The sequence below is a fragment of the Suricata suricatta genome, chromosome 12, assembly GCF_006229205.1.
Source record: "Suricata suricatta isolate VVHF042 chromosome 12, meerkat_22Aug2017_6uvM2_HiC, whole genome shotgun sequence".
NCBI classification, from domain to species: domain Eukaryota; kingdom Metazoa; phylum Chordata; class Mammalia; order Carnivora; family Herpestidae; genus Suricata; species Suricata suricatta.
This window is the reverse complement of record NC_043711.1, coordinates 10,292,286-10,292,723: the sequence shown is the minus strand read 5'-3', so window position 1 is coordinate 10,292,723 and position 438 is coordinate 10,292,286.

Here is a 438-nt window from a genome sequence, read left to right as displayed (position 1 = left end):
CCAGGGGGAGCGGAGGAGGGAGAGAGAGTTGGGGAGAGAGAGGGATGCAGAACTTGAGAGACTATTGAATGCTGAGAATGAACTGAGGGTTGGGGGGGAGGGGGGAGGGGGGAAGACAGGTGGTGGTGATGGTGGAGGGCACTTGAGGGGAAGAGCACTGGGTGTTGTATGGAAAACAATTTGACAATAAAATATTATGAAAAAAACTAAACTAAAATAAAATAAAATAATTAAAAATAAATAAATAAATAGCGATTGAGAAAAAAACTAATTTTATAGAGGAGTATAAAATAGTATTAATGTAATGACATCGACGTGGATCACTAATTCAAGAATAAAGTGCTAAAGACTTGAAAATAGGGGTTCCTGAGGGAAATAAAGGCAAAAATGAACTATTGGGACTTTATCAAGATAAAAACCTTCTGCATAGTGAAGGAA